This window comes from Lates calcarifer, linkage group LG8 (assembly GCF_001640805.2).
Source record: "Lates calcarifer isolate ASB-BC8 linkage group LG8, TLL_Latcal_v3, whole genome shotgun sequence".
In the NCBI taxonomy this organism is placed as follows: domain Eukaryota; kingdom Metazoa; phylum Chordata; class Actinopteri; family Centropomidae; genus Lates; species Lates calcarifer.
In genome coordinates, this window is record NC_066840.1 from 6,276,730 (window position 1) to 6,299,233 (window position 22,504).

A 22,504-nucleotide genomic window follows, 5' to 3' on the forward strand; every position below is an offset into this window, starting at 1 on the left:
GTCAGACTGTTGGAAGAGACATTGAACCGGCATGCTGCGGCTGATAATGTCCTCTGCATGGCCTACAGAGGGGGAACACACTCCATCATCTCATCTCTCAGCATTAATAACCTGTTTGTTTTCAATATGATAAGATACAGGTAATATCTAATGGTCTACAGACAGCCAGATATTCCTGTAAGACTACAGCTGAACTAATAAGAAAGTTCATTTTTGTTGTGCATATCATGGCCCAGTGTTGATACGGTGATATACCGAGTGTGAGGTGAAACGCCTCGGGCAAGGTCCCTATTAGCAGACGCCTGCAGCAAAAAGAGGGGAATCAGGCACTGAAATGAACTCGAGAATGACAGGGGAGTATCGGGTACTATTAACTTAGATGCTGCTTAGAATACAACATACACAAGTGCTGTTGAGCTACTAGCTACATGCTGTTCCCAATTAGGAAAGCAGCATGTTGTGGGTGGGGGGGAATAGCCAAACAAATGCATCCTCTGAGTTTTTATAGAGAGGTGATAAAATATGATGACAAATCTACTCGACCAGATGCCTACCCTTAGGATTATGGCATTAATTTTCTCTTACAGGAGAGCTAAAAGAAAGGTGAAATAAACAGCATGAATAAACAATGTATCACAATATTTATTATAAGATTAATTGTTAAATCTTGGCTTCATACTGTAACAATACTCTCACTGCTGCTGTCATGAAACACTGTAAATGTTGTAAAACACTGAATGTAAGCCCCAGTGCCTCTGTCTCTACCAGTTTGTAGGATAATAGCATGTTATAATACCTTGTGTCAATATGAGCTCCATTAGGCACCTTGTACTAAAAAGAAAGACCCATCTGACTTGCCAGGTTTTTTAAGTGCTCTCAGTGTGATGAAATGATTGGTGCGTTGCGCATTATCGAATGTTGAGTAAAATGAAATGTCTTGTAATCATATGAAATTTAACCAGAAAAATTGAAAGTATCACAATAGACAGTCCCTGTCACAAGTATGAAAGTGAGATCTTAAAACTAAAATGGAATTTCAGACTTAAAGCGCAGCTGTTCTTTTTCAGAAATACTCTTTGGAATTCAAATGAAAAACTAAATGATTTTTTGAAAATCATAATTTAATGAAATGGTAGCAGTGGCATTTACACCCTCATCCGGACTACATCAAGACTGATTGACATATTAATTATTATTATCATCATTATTACTTACTTCTCTTACCATAATCTGGAGTTCATCGTGAACTTTTCAATATGTAATCAAATGTGTTTTAAATGTCAAATGTTTAAATGTTTAAATGTTTAAATGTCACTTTAATAGAACTTTAATAGAACTACTAATTATTGATACTACAGTCTAATATATTGTGTATATTATACCTCATTGAATGTAAAAAGATCATATATAAACAGTCAAACTCACAACTTAGGTTAAAATTAATGTGTATGAAGATCTAAAAACACAGATGGTTGTTGAAACCCTATCCACTACCAGTGTTTATTGATCAGATTCAGTCTGCCTGGATTGTCAATAGGTAATTTCATTACATGACTAATAAAAATGAATCAATCAATTAAGGGCTATAATCTGACAACCACTAACCTGATGCACCACAGAGCCCAGTTAAATTAATCAACCACCACCCTCTGATCAATCCATATGGACAAACCTGCACTTTCTGTGCTTAAGCATACAGTCCCCACACAAACGCACAGTGGTAAAACACAGCAATGGCACAGGCTTCACTAAGAAGGAATATGGCCCTGTTAAATTGTTATCTGACACCTCTATTCAAAGAATCAACATTTTTAATTTTCTAGTTAACGTCTAGTTTCTATTTGTTTTAACCATTCAATTATTCAGTGTGTTCAAAACAAGTGGAGGCCACCTATGCCATATTTCTTCCTGTAAGGGTAGTGGAAAAGGATCACATGTTTTCCACTTGTGGACAAATATGATAAAACTTACATGGCTTCACCTGCCTTTGGAGGGTATAAAAAAGCAAGACCTCCACTGCCATTCTACGGGGGGGTATGCACAGCTGCCACAAGCTAGATTTAATGGGCCAATGTTTTAGTGCTGTAGCATTTTAGTGGGAGAAGTCATTACTTTGTCCTACAAATGTACAATACTAATGCAAGCAAACAATACCGTAGCTACTACCTACTAAAAAGCGTCAGTTGAAACAATGACAGATAACTAACTTATTATTGGAAGCTAGGTCAGCAACCATACAAACAAACAAACAACATTACACAAGCTAAGGTAGCATGTAAGCAAGTAAGCTAGCCAGTTAACACTTACAGTTAGCTGGTCAAGTGCTCCCGTGTTCCCGTGGCCACTGGTTGAGCTTTGAAGAGCTTTCAAGTCCTCCTGTCGGTCAGAAAGTTTTGACGAAAATGAAAAAAGTTTTAATGAAATTGCCAACAACATTTTCAGCTAATCAATATTTTGTCCTTGAGAGCCATGTGCCTTCGTACAGGCTAGTAGAGCTCAACTCTGTACTCCTCAGTTTGTTGGACAGCTTTTCCAGAGTCTAACATGCAGCAGGCAGTGTCCTACAGAATAACCGAGAAAGTAACGAGCAGTACAGAAGATTAAACGGTTAGCTTGCGCTACTCATTCGCCTACAGAAGTCAGCATCTACAGGAGGGAAAGAGAAAATAAGTACTCAGTAAGCATCTCTATAAACTGTCAGGCTAGCACATTTTTGACACAGGTGACACAAATTAGCCACAACCGTAGCGTTAATGTTGACAGGTTTTGACTGCAGCCACAGCTCATGGGAGAAACTGTAGTTTTTGATGTCCACTTAATCTCCTCATGGCCTCAGTAATTACGGTCTATGAATTGGTATTGGTTAATAGACATAATAGAATGTCCTATTAAATATACAGAGATTGAAAACTCAACTGTCGCAAATGGAGAGATATGTCATTCTTTTAATAGACCTGTGTTGCACAGGGGGGCGGTGTAAAAACATCCATAACGCAGCATGCACACACACACACCCAGTTATTTTCTGAAAAGTCCACAGGTATATAATTTACAATTGAAATGTGAATGATGCAGAATCAGTGATCCTAACATCACTTTCGATAGTCTATTGACATAGCTTGACAGCTCCACAACCATGCAGACTCCAATCCAAATTAGCCTATATGTGTTTATGTATTGTGGCTCTGCATCATAAAAAAATAAAAATACATTTATTTTTTTCTTTCTTTAACATGACCACACTGGTTGTGGGTTAAAGTACTGCACACTAATCTGTATTATTCGGCACCAAGGGCTATTCATTTGTAGAAAATCAACTGTAGTTTACCAGAGAAGTCCAACACAATATGTTTGTGCATATGTGTAGCTGTATATTAATTGAACCCATCATCCAGCACAGACAGCTGTTTAAGGAGTGCCCATCACCTGGGCAGTTTACTATATGCAGGTTTACGCTTAGAAAAAGTGTTAACTGCTACTGGCTATGTAGAAGTTACATAGCCAGTAGCATTTTTAACCTTGTAGAAGTGTTTTGGGGTGGATTTAGGACCATTTGAATGGATGATACTACCACTACCATCGATGTCCAAACAGCGTTCCCACCATTTTAAATCAGCAGTGTTCTCCAGCAGCAGAATATCAAACAGTGGTGGATCTGGTTCTATTACGCTGCGAGAAAACCAATTCAGCCTGTGCAGGCCTATCTAATCACTCCCTTCACCTCCCTTGCCCTCTCCTATTTATTTAACCACCCCCCTAACCGCCTTTAATACCCCCATCAACCTTTGCACCACACACACACACACACACACACACACTAACTACAGTTCCAAAACATATATACACATACATCCTGCTGTGCCACAATCAGTCTGCACCACCCACTGGAGCAAAGAGACAGAAAGACAAGATGTCACTCAACCCTGACCTTGCACCCAGGGAGGCAAGTGGGTTCATAACTGTTGTCAGGGCAACGCTGCAGGGTGTCTTTCAGGTGTCACTGGTGATAGAAAAGGTAACTCCCTCACATCACTACATCACTGAATATGGATTGTTCCGTGTGGTTACGCTCCCACTATTCATGGTGCCCTCCTTTCACCAATCATGCTCAAGTGACAGGAACAGGTAGCAGGGTCTCTGGCTCATTGGTGGGTGAGGTGATTGAGGACTTCTCCCATACCTGGGAAATACCTGATCTTTCTCCTTCGATAACTGTGATGGACTTCGCAAGGAAAAGAGGCCAGGGAGTGTCAAGTACCTTGAGTCGTCAGTCCTGAGGACTTTTTGCGGAATGACGACTGTCCTGCTGAAGCTGCTTCCCTGTCTTGTCTGTTGGCAGCAATTACATATGCATCTGCCTGCCTCTTAGTGAGCCAGCCAGCAAGACAGACAGCTTGGAGAATGAGGGCTGATAAACGCCCCATTAGACAGGTAATTGCCAGAGTATTCTTTAAATCTTAATTACATTACAAGTCAACAGTGATGCCATCTTGTGATAAAGAGACAGATGTTCAACAATACCAATTTTTTACCCTTTTGTTTTGTTATAAAAATACTGTTTATGCATATATAAACAGAACAAGCGGAATTAAATTAAGAACTGGCATAATGAGGTATCTATCTACCACACAGAACCTACAATAATACTTATGGTAATGCCTTGTAGCACTGGTCACAACTAGGAAGTAAAGGCAATTTATTGTTGTTACAGTGGTGACAGCAGCCATTTGTGATAAATGGACAAAAGGCTCAACAAATAACTTTTTTTGCCCTTTTGTTCAGTTGAAGGAATAAACACAAGTTGGAGCAAGAAAAAGAACATTCATATGTATGTTCTCTTCATACCTGACAGGTTCTCCATTTGCAGAATTCTGCCATAACACATATTGAGTTATAATAAAATATAATATAAATCCCAATCCATGCACTGGTTCTGCTGCTGCAATTTACTATTGTTAGAATGCCTGAAATAGCTATTCTGGCAAAACAACAAAGTGCCACATGGCAGCCAAATTCCAACTAGCAGTATAAAAGGGTCAAAGGTTTAGCGGGCTTTCAACAATTTAACTCTGTAAGTGAAATCTAAACTAATGACTGCCTAATAACTTTCCCTTGGGACACAAGCACATACAGCACAGTGCAAATGAGTAAAGATTTACTGAAGAGTTAATTTTAAAACAGGACTGAATGCAGGTGGAATGCAACGGCTCTTGCTGAGCTCGGAGTTGATTTAACGTAACAGAGGACCGATGCTTTTCATTTTCTGCATTCAGGTTTTAGTCATTTCCTGAAATTAGTGAAGTGAATAGAATCAAGTGAAAGCCGCCATGTGAAAATGGAATTCTGTGAATGTGTGGAAAGCGGCCGCTTTGTTTTGGAGTGCACAGCGTACTCACGGGAGCACCCTGAGCGATGGAGGTGTAATGCGATGAAGCTCATCTTCATTTTGACAGCTTCTCCTCCGGCAGTGATGACATTAAGTGATGTGAGTCAATCTAGCGTGTTTCTATTTCCTGGTCTCAAGATGAAGAAGCTTCCTGATTGGCCTCATGCTGCAACAAAGACCTTTTAAAGTTTGTTGATGCAATTAATGCTGAAATTGATTGAACTAATGGAAAGGTTGGGCAATAATAGACTACTCTGTGTTCAACTTTTCATGAGAAAACAAAAAAAAGTGCTTTCTTTCCACATGTCCACATATCAGGATAGAAGACAGACCCAAAGGACATTTGCTTAGTCAACTATGTGGATTCCTCCTGTCATTTACCTAATCCTGATGTTCACACTCCAATGGTGAGACTTGAGGGACAAGAAGACGGGTGATGAGAGGATGAGAGACAGAGAGAGACCAGGGTTGTGATGGCTGTCTGTGGACTGTCCCAGGAGTGTGAGGAGGGCTGGGCCTGGCTGGACCAGGGTAGCCAGGAAGCTAGAGCATGCCTGACAAGCCGCATCGGAGCCACTGACACATCTCTGAGTCTGAGCACTGACTGAAGTGGACACTACAGGACGCAACACAGCTAGAATCTCAAACACAGTCACTCAGGCAGGGCCATTTGAATGACATTACTATGTATTCTACAAAGTGTCCCAAGCAGATTCAGAAAGAAAGTCTGAGCCTCTTAAACAGATCACATAATAACTCTGTATATAACTAGCAAATCATGTTAGAATTGAAAGAAAATGCAGTGGCTTCCTTAATTTAAACATTAAAAAAAAAAAAAAAAGATTTAGTTTCACATTAGTTAGATCATATAATAAAGGCTGCCAGAGGAAGAAAGTAAATCCCTCTCCCATCTATCATAAGGTTACGCTACAGGGAAAAAAAGAGAATGTGAGGAGTGAGTGACAATCTCAAACTGAACTTAAAATGTATGTCTGATAATGATCTGTGGGTATGTGGCATCTTGAAAACAACAACCAAGAATTGACTCTTGACCCTCAGTGACATAAAGCTGCACTAACATAGCTGACAACTGTAATTTGTGTTTGACTTAAACCATGTTTTTTTTTTTTTTTTGGAAGATGTTTAAGGTGTTCATCTATAGTTAAAAAAAGAAAATGTTGGCATTGTTTACACTGAATAGAAAATGTTTGCGGCTCGTTTCTTTCCTACTGTTGCTGGTGTTGCTACCAGTGTTAGTATGACTTTGTTTTCATCACTCAATATAAAGATAAGACAGCCAGTGGAGTTGTTGCTTATGAGGAGCAATGTTTATATTATGTGGTATTTCATTAATTTAACTGCTGTTTAGTAGCAATTTGAGTATTTTGATTTGTCTATGTGCTGTGGCAGTGGACAAAAAATATCTACAGCAACATCCCTCAGCTTCAGGTTGGTTTATTTGTACCCATAGGTAGATTTGGTTTGCAACAGACAAGCCATTCATCTTGACACACATTTTACACAGACCATAGACAAACATAATAAAAGTACTCAAGGTTCCAATCATCATAAACCACTAAAAATAAAAATAAAATGAATAAATGAACATTGCTTCCATAGCATCTGTTCAATATTGCTACAACTTGCCCTGCTGTAATATGCTTAGGTGACTGAGATCCCCTGAGGACACAATATCTTAGACCTTGGATGCTGGATTCTCTCATCAAAACAACACAACACATACACTGAATTTTACTAGAGAGGATTATATTGCGAGGTACAGGCCATTAAAATACATTTTTATGTAGGGTTTTGTTTACATGTTAAAAATTCTTGTAAAAGTTTAAGTGAGGCTTCTGCGGTTCTGCTAAGAGTTGAAGCTGTACTTTGTCAGTGTTTATTGTCCAGACAATATCCCTTTTGATCCTATGTGGTAAAAAGAAGAAAGGAAAAAAAAAAAAAAAAACACAACCTCCCCAAATGTTCACAAAGTCTTTGAGAAAATCACTTTTATCGTTTTTTTTTTCTTGCTGATTCAAGTTTTGCTTTTTTTCATATATCAGAGAAAGTTTGGTTTAACCTGCAGAGTGCAAATTGCTCTCACTCACTTTGCACCACTACTCTTCCACCTGGTATCCCTGTGCTTCAATCTCTGGAAACATCTTTTCTGAGATGGGCTTGCGCTGGGAGATTCATTTGGGCTTGGAATTGCACACATCACTGCAATATTGAATCTAACCAAGCCAGACTGCAGCAAAAGGACATTTGGACTGGGTGAAATTGGATATTCTAGTAGTTCAATAAGTTTGAGGCCGGGACTGGATGGATGCAAAGGCAATTATTCATGTTCAGCACTGAAGTTGGCCAAAGTCTGAAATGCTTTTAAATAAAACAACACATCTAAATGGCATCATTACCGCTATCAGTAGTGCTGATGAAGCCTTTTGGATGAGTGGTGAAATGCCCTCAAGAACAAACAAGTCCAGCTGCTTTTGACTTCCTACATACACTGGATGACTGAGAATATTCATAGACATTATAGCTATCCCACTGTTTTCCTACTGGGGCCCAACTTTACTGCCTCCCGTGGATGAGGATCAGCTTTCCTCTGCAGCATTTCTAAAAAGAGAAATTGTTTGTTAGAAAAGGTCAACGCTGTTAATTATACACCTCTGCAAGGATGAATGTCCCTGTGAGATTGAAGACTGTGTTCATAAACTGTCTCCTAACAGAATGGACAGGTTTGAATCTTTAACAGTGCAATTATTGTTCTTTGAAGCACGCTCTCTGAAACATAACGATTTGAGCGAGATCATGTGCAACTTAATGGGGGGAGAAATTTCAAGTCTATAGGCATGTATTCACCAGGCCCTCAGACAGTGGAGCCTAAAGAGAAATGAGAATGTGAAGTGTGTAATTTTGACCACATTTCACAGTTCTTTTGCCTTTGTTTAAATTGCATTTGTTCAGTGTACTTAAATAATTCAAGCCATTATAATTACAGGCCATATATTTTATTGTGATTACAAATTCAAGCGAGAGAGAGAGAGAGAGAGAGAGAGAGAGAGAAAAAAAAGCAAAATTATCAGTGACAATTCTTAAAATGGGTGAACTATCTGAGAAGATTCTTATTTACAGGAAGCCTTGTTGTTGCCAATCACTTCAGGACCATCACATACTGTAAGGCTGCTTCTGAGCACATGGGAAAAGAGAAAAACACCTATCACATTACTAATGAAGGCCCAGATCATTAGCATTAGTGAAAAGAGCAAAATCATGCCGTTCACTTTGATGAGATATTTGTAAAAGTCCTGATTGTGATCATTTTAGGAAAGATTAGATCTCTTTTTCCAAATGCCAGATTGCATTACCATCATCTCTGGTGTTGTCCACAGCCCTGGCGTATAATGACGGCTGATTTATGGGTGATGCATCAGGATAATAGCCTGAGATTTGGCCCATTTTTTTCCTTCATGTTACGCAAGCACATAATGCAATCTATATGATTTAATGGAACGCAAGATAAAACACTGAATCAAAAAGATGCATTGCACTGTGTGCTAATGGAATATGTAAGTGAATCCTGAAATGTTGAACAGTATCTTTAGTGCACTTACCAGGAGCTGAGTGTGCTGGCTGATATTATTTGTTTGCTCTCAGAGTGATCTGAGGCTGCGCTGCTGCGCTGTGGGGATGCAGCTTGATGGACGTTGAGAGGTGCTTGGCTGTGGCCTACTGTAGTGGCTGATCTGTCTGGGATCAATAGCAGCTAATTACAGCCCACATTGATCCAGAAGGCTCACTAATTTAGAGCCGAGACCAGGCCCTCTCCATACACAGCCAGTGAAGCAACTCCAATCCCAGCCCTCTGGCCCTGCAAACATCTCACTCAGCACTCAGCAGCTCATTATCTCTGAGGAGCAACTAGTAGGGCATTTGCCTCTCCTGGGATCAGCCTCAGTTCTGGTAGACTGGATACCTGTAGTGGACATTATAGATTCTTAGATGTCATCTTCATCTGCTTTTCCCTTCTTTTACCTACTTCGGAGCAGAGATATTTACTCTTTTTGGAGTTAGCAGTTTTTGGGGTGGCCCAAAAGTTATTTCACTGTTCCTGCTTCAGCCTGAGTAACTGAATAAATCTAGTGACCCTTACCTTATCAGCCCTTTTCTTGAGTGTGTAGGCCCAAAATTTTGGTGCACTTCAAGTTTCCTATGACCCACACTCCAGCAACCGAATGATAAGTTCCTCACAACGGCACATACTCCTTGCTGCTGTGTTTATTAAGAATGCATTTCAACATGTCTTGGGCCTGACTCACCCACACTCACCACACAAAGGCACAATGTACAATGCACAATATTTAGTCACATGACTTCCTGTCAGGTAACCAAAAAGGAAGTTTCCATAAATTACCTGATAAATTCATATTTCAAAATAAAATGCACTACTTTATACTATAAAACAAAGCAATATGAAACCACTTTCCTACCAGAATCTTCTTTCTTAGCCTAGCTTACCTCATACTGTCATACATGTATTGCATGTCTGTCCACCCTGGAAGATCCCTCTTCTGTTGCTCTCCATGAGGTCTCTTTCTTTTTTTCCCTGTTAAATGTTGTTTTTCTTTTTTATAACTGAACTGAAGGTCTATAGATAGAGGGTGTTTTATTCTGTACAGATGTTGTGACTAATGTGTAATTTGTATTTTTTATTTATTTTATGTATTTTGAAAATTTTGTATTAAAAGTCAGTATGTATTAAAAATGCCATGACACACACATTACTTGACCCATTGTAGGAAATGTACTCACATTTTTTTTTCTTTCACAGTCTAAAGAAAACTGTTGATTTGGAGCTCCTCATTCAAACCATCTGGATGAACAGTACGGAGGTAACATATCCTTTTGGCTTCCTGTTGCAGTGTGCCTGTGTGTGCATGTGTTTTGGCTTGTGTGTCTCCAAGATCAAGGCCACACTCTTTTCATCCCCTGCCCTCCTGCAAGCTTTGATCTGACATTTGAATGTTGCACCTTCTGTTCTTCCATCATTATGTCCTCACACACCTAAACCTGCGCTTCATCCGCCTTTGGGATGTTTGGTATAACTTGGCTACGGTCTTTGACCCACTCTGACCCCACCTGAGGAGCACAAATACAGGGAGGGAAACTGGTGGAAAAAATAGTAGAGCTCACATACTCACTAGCAGCTCACACACAGGGCAGTCGTGGGCAGTCTAACCGTGTGAGATGCATCTGTCCTTCAGCGTGTGACCTCTGCCTTACAATAGCATTCAGCTCAGACTAAGCTCTGTTTTTACCATTCTATCTTAGCGCTTTCAACACTATTCAACTCCACAAGATTGCCTCACTCTGCAGCTATTATAGCACATCGCCACTCTTCCAGATTGAGCGTTTTCACTCACACACACCTATCCCTTTCCTCTCCTGTTTTTCATCCGTCTCACCCCATTTCCGTCTCTTGCTCCAATTGCCGGTGTCACCCCAGGCTCTCTTAAAAGTCCACATTCACTGCAGCTGAATTCAGCTGAGGGGGAGCTAGGGGTGTAATTGCTTTTTGTACTGCGGTGCGGCCATCTAATAGCACTGGTAAGCACATGCATGCACACAGACACACAAACGAATGCACACGAACAGGTCTAAATTTACTCTCAGATAGACACACACACTGTGATCAACATAGGTGTGCACAACAGCAACCATTATAGAGACAGAGCTTGAGTATCTCTCACCCTGCTGTGCCAGGCATAAGCAGAAATGGGAGCCTGTGCTAATAACATGTGATGAATAGGGCACAGGAAGCTCTTATAATTCCTTGTGGATTTTTTAAATATGCATTTTACCTCAAATGGCCTTGATAAAGGAGTCATTAATAGCCTAAAGGTTGGAAAATTGGAGTTTGAAAATTAGACAAGCCACCACTACGTAGTCTCAGATTCAGAATAATTTCTAAAATTAAATCAAAGAAAATGTATACATTTTACTTTGGTAACAGACTTAGAGTTCCAATTAATGAGGTATAAGGCAAAATATAGTGTATGAGCCCACTGGATAGTTCTCATCTCTGGAGAGTTGGAGTGAAGCGATGGTCAAATTAATCTCACTAAATCCTTCTAAGTTGTGCGCAGTCAGGAACACTGATAAACTTTCAAACCTAAGCTCGCTCACACAGTAGTAAAACTACACACACCTAACAGTACCAGTGACATCATACCCACACACACAGGAAAAAACTCTCACAGAAATCAGGGAGTGAAAAAACAGAGAAGTGAACACACACAAAAAATCTATGAAAACGTCATACACTAATTGAAATGCATCAATTCCAAACAACTTCAGTAAAGGAAGTTCCACATCCTCTTCCAGCAAACTTGAAAAATAATATCCAGAAGCTGTTCATTACTACATAGACTTCAGATGTTTTCCTGAACTGTTCTTATGCAATGTGTATTACGTGCTATGATTTGTTTTTGTCAGATTTTTCTTTGAATCATAAAAATATCTTACCTCCCTCACTCCAATGTACAATTTGAAGAACATTTCTTCAATATTATGTTTAGCAAAAATTCTGTATCTGTTTATGTTAAGTTTGAAAAATAAATTAGGTCCAGAGCTGCTATTTAAATCTGTTGTATTTCAAATCATATATAATATTTAAAAAACAGATTCAAGGCATGTGTACAGCTGAAAAAAAAAGTAATTATCTTTTACTATTATTATAACACAAGGACTGTGACACAAATGTTGTTAGAACCTGAGTATAACCATTAGATCTAAGTCTGACAATGTCACTATGAGCAGATACTGCATGTTTGTATATTTTGCCCCCCCCCCCCCCCAAAAAAAAACTATTCATTGTCAGTGAACATTTTATTGATATGTTGAGCGTCAGCATTTTTGTGACTTGCCAAATATGTTAATTAACAACATTTCCACATTATGTTAATAGAAAACCTGACCAAGCCGACATTACAGACCTACCTACAAACATATTCACTGTTGCAAGGTAGCTGTATTCAGTGTAAACATAATTTCTGTTAGTCATTAATAATGTGTTTCATATGTAACCTCTTATATACATTGTGCTTTCAGTTTTTTTGTGCCACAGTTTTTTCAGTTTTTATCTGAGCAACCAAAAATTACAAGAAGGTTTAATATAAGCAAATGTCGATTGACAAGAACATTTGAACATTATCCTCCCTTTTCCTGTAATTAGTCAATTGTCAGCAAATGCATCCTGACAGTCCTCTTACATTATACACATCATACACATCATCAGTGAACTTCTTACAGAATCTAATAATAAACCTTTCCAGGAAACTCACTGACGACTGTAACTCCATAAACGTCAGTGCTACAATAAATAATTACATGAAATTCTGAAGATTAGTCACCATCAATACTACATAAAGGTCAGCTTCAATCTAAGTTCAGTTCCTGCACTTTTTCTCAGTGTTGTTCTTCTTCAGACTAGTTACAAACATAAATGTTAAAAACATAAATGTTAAAAATGTTGTTTAAATGTCAGTAACTTCACATAAAAGTCCCATCACCAACCAAGACACTTGTTCACCAAAGCCAGGCTATGTCTGACCTATGTACAGCCCAAGTTGGATGACATGTAGTTCAACCTGCATAACTTGTCTAAACTGGGTGTAAACAACCTGTGACTCACATATTTTTTGGTTCCAAATCTATTTTCCAGACAGGTCTCCTACGGCAGGATGTTGAAACAATCATGCTAATGGAACAGTCTCATTTTGATGCATGTGCTAATGTATCTCTGAATCATTACTTTCCTCCACTCCACCAACAAAGTACATTTTACAGCTTCTTGAAAGCATGTTAAATTAGTAAACAGGTAAACAAAATCCCTGTCTGAGCCTGGCCTTTCCATCATCTTATTGGAAATTTTATTTCTGGTGCTCCTCGAGTAGCAGACTGTTTTTCCCCTACTTGTACTCCCTCTGTACAAAACATCTACCTCCACAAATGAAGACGCCATTTCCGCAGGAGGAGCCTGGGACAATAGAGTAAATTTCCACATGAAAAGATGGGGACGGAGTAGGAGCAGGAGGAGGTACATAGTGCTGTGCCCTTCATCTGCGTTACCATGGGGATCAACTGTACTGCAACCTCCAGGTCTCTAATTGGCTGAAGAGGGTTTCAATTTGGCCTCTCAGAGTCCCACTCATGGGGTTCTTTCTGTCACATGTTCCATCTAACCACTTCACTGTCCTATTCACATGAAAAATAGAGATCTTGGATGCACTGATAAAACACTTTGAGTACAACTTCATTCTTTTTTTTTTTCAATCAGTGATACACTGCACTGTATCTTTGCCTGCATCTTTGAGAGCACTTTACTGTCCACACAGAAAATGAACTTGCTTCCAGGAAGTTATAGGAACCAAACTACTACATTTTCTCCAAACAACTGAGCACAAAGAAAGTACATGTTGCAAAATGTCAATCAGAAAATTTTATGAGGCACAGGTCAGCGCTACAGAAGGCATTGAGATAAAATGTTTGATGATACAATCACCCCCCCCCCCCTTTTTTTTTATTTACACACACCCACACACCCACACACCCATTGCTTTTCAAATTATATTCACAAAAGGTTATTTCACCAAATCCGCTCACATAGCCCTTTCTGTTATCAAGATGAACTGCTGATGTGCTTCAGTGCAGAAGACAAATGTGCAAAGTCAGACAGCACTCTGTCTGTCTCCAAAAGAATGCCCTCAGTCAGACGAACGTGCTTATCTCTGATGTATTCTCAGAGAGTTCTCTGTGCTGACAAAGAAGTGCAACTTTAAACTGGAGTTTTCCTTGACACGTGTCAAAACATAACAGAGAAACAGTGCCAACATTGACGTCACCTAAGACCTTTTATTGTGTTTACACCAGAGGTAAAGAAAATTTTTAATTTTTCCCTGAGTTTGACTGTTTTCTTTATTTTGCCTTTCCTCTTCCTTCAGGGTAATAGCTGCGCCTTTCATCCAGCAGTTGGTTTGTGTCAGTGCACTCTCTATGGCAAACACACCTACAAACACACATACTCACAAAATAGCCTATCACATCAGCCGACATTAACCACAACATAGATGATTCACTAGATAGATGACTGTTAGTGGATCTAATTACCTCTCTGCATGTATGCTTGGCACTCTCTTTTCTCTTTCCTCCACTTCATCTCTTACTTGTTAAATTTATTTTAGCCATCTTATGTGGCATGGCACTAGGGATGACAATGTTGGTCTGTTAAATATCTCAGCAAATATCGCTATGGAATTTTGTACAGTCATGTACCCCATGCTGTGAATTGTAACTGTAATTGTATTTTGGTCATCCCCTGACCTCTAGTGCCATCACCAGGTAAAATGTTTAATTTCTCTTGTATTTCAATAAATGATATAATACAACATTCCCATAATCATCAGCTGTACTTTGTGTTTAGCGCTAATTAGCGAAGGTTAGCATGCTAGCCGGTGAATAGGGGTGTAACTAGACTGAAACTGCGATTCAAATGTTCACTTGTATTGCAATACAGGAAGACAGAAAAAACATATTACGAAAGCTGTATATTTTGTAAATGTTGCACATTACGTCTATTTTATTGTATTCTATCATCATCTTGAGATTGTAGACATTGCACATTCATGACAGCAGTGTGGGAAAATTTTGATAACCCCTCGATCCCTGTGAAATTAATCAAACTGTGATTCAAAAATCAAGGTTTAAACTGAACTATGGATTTGGAGAATGGTGTTACCTCTTGTGGCGAAATTGTAAACATTACAACCTGCAAAACATCACCACGTTAGAATATCATTGTGAGCATGTTAGCATGCTGATGTTAGCACTTAGCTCAAACCAGCACTGTCTCTGGGTGCAGCCCCATGTAGCTGAGAGCATGGCTGTAGTTTTATTTTGTCCTTTTTTTCTTCATCACATTATTCATCCTCTTCTTTTTTGCACCTTAATTTAAGTACATTTTCTTCCTTTCAACACATGCATTATTTGCCATTGCTACTCATTTCCCTTATTTGGCTCAGTACCAGTTGGCAGTAATACCTCTGCTCCCTTGTTACCAGACTGAATTTATACAGTATATGAACTAGTGATGAATCTATTATGTAACAATAAATTGAGGTGTTCATATACCTAAATATGTATGTTTATGTTACAGTAGTGAGGCAATGTGTATGTTTCCAAATGACACAAGACCATCCCTAAACAATGACTCATCATGATTGTCATCAGTCTTGTCTAACAGCCTTTAACCCAATCAGGGGTTAGATTGCTTTGTGAAAACCTTCAGAATGCCCTGGACCGTCATTAGCTGTGTAGGCTGAACCGAAACATAGGCAAGAATTACAGTGTTCATGTAGAATCAATTAGGTCAAAACCTTGCCCATTATAGACAGAACGGCACTCTAAAGCACCATTAAGCTATAAGGTTTAAACACACATTGATGCTTTCAAGCCTTCTCAAAACACAGTCATATCTACAGACACAAGACAGCTTTAAAAAGCAAATCAGTTTGTTGAGGTGGACCAGATGATTCATCTCCTTTAGTAATCAATGGGAATTCCCTAAGAATGAATAATGTAGGTATATTTGACAGTCAAGATCTAAAACAAAAGAAAACAAACAAAAAAGATGTAGAAGAAAAATGCATAAAATCTCTCAAATGCTCAAAACAATGTTATGTGTGCACCCCAGCAAAATAACCACCGCCCCTTCAAAAACAACCGCAGTTCTCTTTCTCTCTCACTCTGTTGCTGCAGTCAAACATTAAAGTTGTGGATTTCAAAGCTTGACACGTAAGACAGATGCAAGTTTGAAATGTTATACACAGAATAATCTGAATATATTCTGGCATAAACTGATCACTCATATGCTAAAAATGATGTTCCAGACAGAGGAGTCTCCTCCGGCACTGAAGCAGTCTGATCTGCCTATCTAACTACCAGACACTGTGACCTGAATACAGCGACAGGGAAACTGTCAGCGCTGCCTTCTTTTCTGGGCTCATTTGCTAGTTGAACAAATGCATAGGCCCTAAAGGAAAAACAATGAGATAACACGATAGGTTCAGTCAGACACATTCTGACAAATACAATTGACCTTGGTGTAATGGCTGTGTTTGGAGCAGCTCTCCTGCTCAGTCAAAGAGCCGTGTCATGGTGGGCAGGGCAAACACAAAACTCCAGTGGGATCCAAAGCAGAACACTTTTAACTGTGTGTGTTATCAGCACAACATAATGACAGGTACTTGATGATGAAACTCAAATGCCTGGTGTAAATCCTGAAAAGAGTCAATTAAGAGTTAATGACTCAGCATAAAATTAAAAACGCATGTGTGCATTTTCAGCTTGCAGTTAACAGAGGCAACAGCAGTTAGTTAGGTGAAGTGTTACCTTTTGCAATGTGTGACAGCCACAGCCAGGAAGAAAAACAATCAGCAAACACAGTTTAAACTGAATAACAATGCAAGGATGCATTCCTAGCAACACATCAGAATTATACAAGACTTTACTAAGGGGCACCCATTTTATGCACAAGCACAAAAATAACATACCCAAAATAAAATGGGTATTTCTTTGAAACCCTATTGTCTCTTCTGAAAAGTAATTCTTTGTATTTCTTGTAATCTTTCTGTCACAAAGTCAGTCTTAGTCAAAGTGATACTGAACCAAAATAGAACAAATATAGAAGCATGTTAAAAATTTATCATTGAGAGTACAGAGGTTAGACCACTGGAGGTGAGCGATACAAGGATTTTCAGCAGTTCTTATGTTGCGCTTTAAATATAAAACAAATTAAATTGTGTGTTATCTCTATCTTAAGAGTCCTTTGGGCTGCATTTATTTTTCTAGGGAGAGTGGGGTCACTTTAACATTACCTGTGCTGGTCATTTATTTTAATCCCATCTGGAGCCTGTATGTTGATCATTATTTCAACCCCCCCCCCCTGTAATAATTAAAGCTGCGGGTACCTACAGAGTTTGTCAGCGAACTTGCTAGTTTCTCCTGTAATTTACTTCCTGTTTGGAGTGATGTCCTCATATTTTAAAGAAGAAAGAGTTGCTTGTCAAAGTAGTGTTTTATTTTAATAGCTCAGTGTGAAATTTTCATGTGAAAAGGGAGGCTTATTTGGGAACCAGTATGTCATTGGAAAAATTAAAGCAAGCACAAGATAAAAGGTCATCAAATGAGCTGTTTTAATGTTGGCTACAGGTTGGCACTGGCACTATTCCAGTAATTTTCAGGAAAAAAAGAGATTTTTATTAATGAGTATGGTGAATATTTTATTTACCTTCCTCCCCTTGTAATGTTTGTCCTGTCTGAATGCCTCACAAAAATCTAGTCACATTCTGTGATGTTGAGAGTGTGTGTACTGCTAAATACTTTTTGGCAACTAATCAGTCTTGACAAAGGAAAAGCTGGGTTTCATATTTTCCCCAAACAACAGCAAAGGTGTAAAAAGTGCTGGTGGAGAAATTTGTTGCTGTAATAATTAAACATTGTTAAATAATCTAACATGCCTGCAACAGGGCAACAGCTAAACTGAAATTAACAGCCTGTTGTTATGGAAATGAAATGTGTGTTCTGCTTTTTATTAGTCCTCACAAGAAAGCACTTCAGGCAGTGCTTTTATATATATATATATATATATGATCAAAGCCCTGCCCTGTAGAAATTTGGAAAAAAAAAAAAACATCTTCTCAGGGTAATACAACAAGTGAATTCAACTGACTAGAGCTCTGCTCTCTAACCTAAATACAAAATCTTTTATTTGACATGAAGAAAACAGTCTAACCTGTTGGTGTGTTAGTGGAAGACTTAACGCATATCTCTCTTTTCTATGCCTTATCCTGACCCCAGAATATATACATGTAAGTGGACGAGGTTATGTTCAACAGCTTTTATTCTCAGAGTGAAGAGCAAACAGTATCTAACAAGAATGAAAATGTGACATGGGGTTATTTTCCTACTTAGCTTTTGTGACTCCTTTTCAACATTTTACTTTTTCCAAGCTTCAATAAAAAGACATCTTCGAAGTGCACTTATGGAAATTCCTCATCATAAACTCAGCTATGGGCAACAGTTCACATAAATTCACTTCAAATGCTCTCAGCCAATGGAGTAATGAAAGGTATTTTGCAAACAATTGGTCCCTTTTCTCCTACTGTGCACTGAAGGGGGAAGGAGCAGTGACTGAGTGAGCTGTGACATTGTGCTAGCATCAGCAGGCTCTCATGGAAGCGAGCTCGCTGGCACACAGGAGTTAGCCAGGATTAATGAAGATGCCAAAGTCACTCCTTGGCTCCTGGCTCTAATGGCACAACACACACAACGCAAATGCAGTCAACACAAGATGCCATATGGCATCATTGCCACTGACACACCAGGAACTTTTGGGCTGAGAGCCTGGCACAGACAATAGAAAACACACATTACACATTTACTCGCTCATACATTTGTGCACACATGCGCTGGATTGTTAAAATCACATCAGAGTGCATCCCCGGCTAATTTAGACCAGCCTTTTAGCAGGAAATCCTCTGGTGCCCAAGCATGAGTGATATACAGATCCACCCACAAAGGCCCTGGCTCTATCTATCTCCCATGTCATTGGCATTCTAAATCTCTCAGTCATGCCTGCATCCATAATGGCCCAATTACTGCCGATGGGGATCCCACTCCCTATCTGACAATTACATCTGTTAGAGTTTAAGAGCGTTAATGCCTAAAAAATATCAATTAAGGTGATTGATCAGGATGTTAATATCCTATTAACAGCAGTCTGGGGCTGCAGAGTATTTCTGTTGATTGGTCTGAAATGAGAGCAACTCTCCAGGATGAAGAGACTGTAGTTTAGTGGGCCAGTTAGAATGCAGATCTAATGAACACAGGAGATGGCCCAGAGTTGCATTTTATTGCCAGATAAACCTGGACAAGAACAACTTTGGGTAATTGCTACTGAAAGGCAGTTCATGGAGAAAACTGCGCTGTATCACGCACGGTGGTATTTGTCAAGGGATCCTTCACTGTAACTGGCTTGAATCAACATTTATTTTTCATTAAACCTGATGGCAGTCACCGTTGAGGTACAGTATGGTGCACTGATTCTCATTTACAGATTGCCTGAGTAAACTTTGACCCTGTCTTCTTTGTTGGAGTGGTAAATTAGTTTCAACAATGTATTATCTTGAGGTGATGGTATTTTCTTTTTGTGGGCATTTGCCGTTTTAGCACAATGTTTAAAGAGCTCTCGGTGCAGTGTGATATTTAAGTTGTAAGCGGTGCAATCAGGAAATTTTATTTCTCCATTCGGCCCCATTCAGCATATGAAGAGGGTATCTGCTATTTAAGCTCCCTGAGATGACTGGACATATTTTCAATTGCGACACGGCTCCCTTCTACCCGACTGATTGTTTGAAAACAAAAAGGATCTCCTTGCATTGTTAAAGCGCACAGTGAAGCCTTGAATAGGGGGCAATTAAATTCTAAAGTGTAATTTCACACATTTTCGGTGTGTTACAAAATGTTTCCTCTTTTTATCGTCTTGTCGATGATCACCAGAGTGCTGCACTCATCCCTCCCTCTGTCCTCCCACCACCCTTCCCCCTCCTCTGCTGCAGCCCCCATTTTTTGAAAGGCTTCTAGCCTGTTCCATTCTTCCCCTGGCACGGCATCACACACTCATTTCATTTCTCATTTACAGACTGATAATCAGAATGTCATTACAGTGTCCACACTGGGCCGCTGGAGGGGTAATTGAGCAGCATAAAAGGCATTTGAAAGAGGGATGAATAATAGAAGTGGAGAGGGGGGTGAGTGGCGAGCTGGACCTAGGCCTGCTCTCTCAGGTGTCTGGCTGCTATCGGGTGGCATCCGCCTTGGCATTATGGTTAACCATGTCTACGTCAACCTCATTTTTCACCTCCAGCACATTAGAGGCTGAACAGGCATCAACACTCATCTGGAAGAAAGGGAGAAAATCAATAGGAGAGTTTTAGAAGGTCAAAGTCAAGCATCAACAATCACTTTACATCATGCAAGCCCCGCAGATTTAGATGCTAAAATGGAGGATGATTTCGTCCTTGATGGGTGTGTTTTTATGACTCTGGGTGAGTCCTCCCAGTTGAAATCTGCACACAGAGCACGTCCACCCAGGTAGAGGTTAAGCCCACATCTCAGTGAGATGCTACAAAGACTTTATTTCTCGTAACAACTCAGTCTGAGCTGTCTTCATTCTTCCTCACAAGCCGGTTGATTAATTAGACGCTAGATGGCTTTGAACTGTTGTTTTCCACGTTACGTCGTAAACAATGAATTTAATCACAGCCCTAAAAATACCAAAATTGAGCATGACTCCCTTAGTTGGAATGACACAGATAACAACAGTTGCATCTGCATTACAATCTAATGTTATTTGTTTTGTTGCCTATGCCTCCCTGCTCCCATCCGCCCTCACTGTGGTGTGGCAGCTTGGCACAGTGCCAGCCCCCGTTTGGCCGTGGTGGTACATTTCCATCTCATTCATCACATAAAGACAGATAATCAGAAAGTCATTACAGTAGCTTGACACCAGTGCTTGCCCCAGGAAGACAGAGTAATTGAGCACCACAGAAGGGAAGAGAGCAGACTGAGCCAAGGCCATGCGGTAATGAATGTGAGATGTCGACATAAGAGGAGGGGAAGAGGATCTCAATGCGCGGCAGACACGGACGGACAGAGAGCGAGACTGACAGCCAGGGAGGGTTGGAAGAGTGATACGCGCATGGGGGTACCTGGACAAAGACAAGAGAGAAAAAAAGGGAGAGAGGTAGACAGACAAACACTACACATGACTTTCAAGTAATTGAATCAATACACGCGCTGTCAGGGAGAAGAAACCACACAAAAAATGAGATTTCAAGAATCCCATGATGTTTTGGTAACTGTATGTGGGTGTGCATGAGAGAAAAACACACCCACACACAGATATTCAAGTTTAAATCAATTTCTATCTAATTAGTGACACTGAAATTGGGAAGAAGAACAAAACAAACATTTATATAAATGTGTATTAATTGTTAGAAAAAAATGGTTTAGGATGATTAGATCCATTAATGAAGCTGAAACAGGTAGTTTTTCATTGACAGTGATAAAAGCTGCAAGTTTTGAAATTAATTTAGGACACAGCATCACTTGAAAGACAGCTAAAACAGCTAGTCCTATGTTTTATTCTAAAGCTTTAAAGCAACACTAAATAAAATACCAAAAAAATACCTCCAACACTGTATATTAAATTCCACAATTTGTAAAGATGATAACATTCAGTGGCAGCTGGGCCATGACACAGCAAACCCTCACATCACCCAGCCTGTTATAGTGCAATGAAAAGTACACTTAACTTCCTAGGAAAGCATTAACCTCAACACATAACTGACCAAAAGAACCATTATGTGCAAATGACCAACACTGACTAAACACAGACAAACAGATATAAATACAATATATAAAACCTAGCATTGTAATTAACCCAGCAATTGCCACCACCCACATATAACATGACTCATGTTTGCACTACACCAGTCCATGCTCTTATTCTGAGTAAAACTCCACCGTTATTTAAAATAGCTGGATGTTTATCCCTTAAAAAAAATCCATTATAGCTGCAGTATAAATCATCATATTGTCTCTGTTTGGCCAGGTATCTAGAAATAAGACACCACCAAACACCTAATGGACGCAGGTCTGAGAGGAAGATGTCCATTTTTTAAACACAGTTTTAGGGCGCCTATAAAGTTACAATGGCTCTCAATTACAGTTCCTGGTCGTGCAGCTTCTGACACCAAATCAGTAAGTGATTTACGCCTGGAACACCAGGTGACTGCAATGAATATGCTAGCAGAATGGAAAACCAGTAAAAGTATAATCCCCAAGGACCGGGCTCGAGAGCAGCTGCTCTGTCAGAACCTGTTTGTTCTGTCAGACTTTTAGGTGCTGGTTGGTTTATTGCTGCCTGTAGGTGCCAGGACAGCTCTTAGCTGAGGATGATCTCATTTTCTGGGTTGGTGAGTTTCCAGGATCTTT

The 22,504-nt window shown here is 39.5% G+C and overlaps 1 protein-coding gene and 1 long non-coding RNA gene across 4 annotated transcripts in view; both read right to left on the reverse strand.

Annotated features, from left to right (window-relative positions):
- Nucleotides 1–2,737, reverse strand: part of tenm2a (teneurin transmembrane protein 2a) — a 221,344-nt gene extending 218,607 nt beyond the window's left edge. For all 3 annotated transcript variants that reach the window (XM_051072189.1, XM_051072187.1, XM_051072188.1), the window contains exons 1-2: nucleotides 2,484–2,737; nucleotides 2,308–2,376 (exon numbers count right to left, since the gene is read on the reverse strand). The gene's annotated coding sequence lies outside the window, so the exon portion shown is untranslated. The remainder of the gene's footprint in view (nucleotides 1–2,307; nucleotides 2,377–2,483) is intronic.
- A 4,097-nt stretch (nucleotides 2,738–6,834) lies between these two features.
- On the reverse strand, nucleotides 6,835–9,713 carry LOC108882718 (uncharacterized). Its single transcript, XR_001960827.1, has 3 exons — nucleotides 9,543–9,713; nucleotides 9,004–9,365; nucleotides 6,835–8,005 (listed from the first exon to the last, which is right to left on the reverse strand). It is a non-coding gene; the product is annotated as an uncharacterized LOC108882718 (long non-coding RNA).
- Nucleotides 9,714–22,504: the final 12,791 nt, after the last annotated feature.